This window comes from Megascapheus bottae, chromosome 11 (genome assembly GCF_031878675.1).
Source record: "Megascapheus bottae isolate mThoBot1 chromosome 11, mThoBot2.hap1, whole genome shotgun sequence".
Classification (NCBI taxonomy): domain Eukaryota; kingdom Metazoa; phylum Chordata; class Mammalia; order Rodentia; family Geomyidae; genus Megascapheus; species Megascapheus bottae.
Genome location: NC_143519.1, coordinates 58,022,349 through 58,024,735, shown reverse-complemented (window position 1 = coordinate 58,024,735; position 2,387 = coordinate 58,022,349). Strand labels below are relative to the sequence as shown.

General features: G+C 42.5%; 1 non-coding gene across 1 annotated transcript; it reads right to left on the bottom strand.

Moving 5' to 3' along the window:
• Window positions 1–1,552: 1,552 nt before the first annotated feature.
• Window positions 1,553–1,659, bottom strand: LOC150057155 (U6 spliceosomal RNA). The gene has a single exon (XR_016537193.1). It is a non-coding gene; the product is annotated as a U6 spliceosomal RNA (small nuclear RNA).
• Between the last annotated feature and the right edge of the window lie 728 nt (window positions 1,660–2,387).

The window sequence follows — 2,387 nt, the reverse complement described above, 5'->3', positions numbered from 1 at the left end:
CCACCAGCTTAATAAGAAAGCAGAGTCAGAACTACATGGAGGAGGGAGGTGCCCTTTGGAGGTCCTTCTTAAAGAATGGCTGTTTCTGAATTACAAACAGAGCTTTCCCTACCCCCAATTCCTCTTTCTTTTTTTTAATTTTTTTTTTGCCAGTCCTGGGCTTGAGCTCAGGACCTGAGCACTGTCCTTGGACTTTCTCAAGGCTAGAGCTCTACCACTTGAGCCTCAGCACCACTTCTGGCTTTTTGCTATGTACGTGGGGTACCGAGGAATCGAACCCGGGTCTTCATGCATGCTAGACAAGCACTCTACCACTAGGCCAAACTCTTTTTAAAGTATTTCCTTAAGCTGCCAACCCTGGAGAGAATAGCTTAGTGTTGTCTAAGGGTAAGGAGACATAACAGTCATCAGGTCTTTCCAAGGAAACAAAACTGAAATTGGAAACGGTTTTGCTGGAGAAAAGCTGAGAAAGTGGATGGAGATGTGGGTATCTCCCCCAAAGCAAAGCCTGAAGTGTTAGGAAAGATCTGAGCTGAGAGGGGTTTGGGAGAAGCACTGCCTTATTTAGCTGGAGCTATCGGCTCTTAAGAGCCAACCAACACAGACAATGCTCAAAACCTTTCAGTCTCCCTTTAGGCTCTGTGTCTAAGTCAGAATCTGAAATCATCTTCTCTTCTGAAATCAGTTTGTACAACGGTGTTCACAATCCTTTAGACCAGAGAAATCTTTAGCCCACACAGTGCAGAGATCACAGAACACTCAAGTGTTCTAGCTTACACAAAAGCACAAATGTAGTTTTCCTGTATCTGTTATGTTCTTGAGTCTGTGCCTGGAGATGAGCGCCGAATCACATCATCTGGAATGTTTATCACATGCAAACAAATGAGCACACTCTTGGAGGGCCTGGTTGGGCTTGTATGTGATGAGTCTGAGAATCTGGACTTTGATCAGCCCTTTCCAGAAACCCAGTCTGCAGCCAGTTTTGAGAGAGAATTGTTTTTTAATCTCTCATCCTGAATCCTGAAGGGAATTTCAGATCCATTCCAGGTCCACATTTGTCATAGTGCTTGTGTTTTTTTTAAATTATTTTATTGTCAGGATAATGTATAGAGGGGTTACAGTTACATTTGTCAGGTAGTACGTGCATTACTTCTCTCACATTGATACCCATTCCCATGTTTTTATCCCCATTTCCCTCCCCTGATCCCCTCCTAAATATTTTATTTTCCCCCTTCCCTTTCCTATTTCAAATAAATAAACTTATATACAGTATACCAGATACAGTAACAATATGAGATTAACCAAAGGGCAAAAAAGAGAAGAGAAATAACATAGTGCATTAAGAACAACAATCTCACAAGATAAAGCTCTTGTTTCCATATCCTAGAGATCCTTTCATTTAGTCTCATCCTATATGACATTATATACCTAGGTTTTACACTATTGTAATCATCTGCTAGGAGAGTCCTAGATGTGTATTAATTATGATAAATGAGGGAAACCATTGAGCCTATGTTCCTTTGGGACTGGCTTCCTTCACTTAATATGATTTAAAAATAGTGTATGTTTCATGAATTCATGTGTCATCATAGCACAGGGACCATGCTAATCTTCTCTGTATCGTTCCAATTTTAGTATATGTGCTGCCGAAGTGAGTACTTGTGTTTTTTTTTTAAACCAGTCACTTCTAATTTCTTCACTGTGATTTCTATTTCCCTGTAGACGGTAACTGCTTCCCCTGAGCCCTGATGTAGGCCATTGCTGTGTGTGATCTCTATAGACCCAGTACAGAAATGGGTAGCCTTGGGCCGGGAGTTTGGCCTAGTGGTTAAAGTGCTTGCCTAGCATGCATGAAGACCCGGGTTCGATTCCTCAGTACCACATACATAGAAAAAAGCCGGAAGTGGTGCTGAGGCTCAAGTGGTAAAGCTCTAGCCTTGAGAAAGTCCAAGGACAGTGCTCAGGCCCTGAGCTCAAGCCCAGAACTGGCAAAAAAAAAAAAAAAAAAAGAAATGGGTAGCCTGAGGGCCCCTGGTCATTATGTGTAAAAAAAAAATGGTGCATGAGAAGTCACACAAAGCACGTGATCCCCCTCGTAAGGAGAGCCTTGCTCCTTGGTGATGCCAACCTAAGGGTACAGATCTGTGTCTCCACCCATTAAAGATTTAAAAAGCATGGAGTGTTTAACGAAGGCAGAACACATTCATTTGGAAGTAAAAGAAAAGCAGCCAAAGTAGGGAGAGTCTCTGTTTGGAGAGGCCTCGAAGATGGTCCCAGTGGAGTCTTCTTGGAGAAGGTTCCATTTGTAGTACAGGAATCCTCCCAAATCTTCACTCCTGGGTTTGCCCTGCTTTCTTGATGGTTACTTTGTGCTGGCACTATTTTCC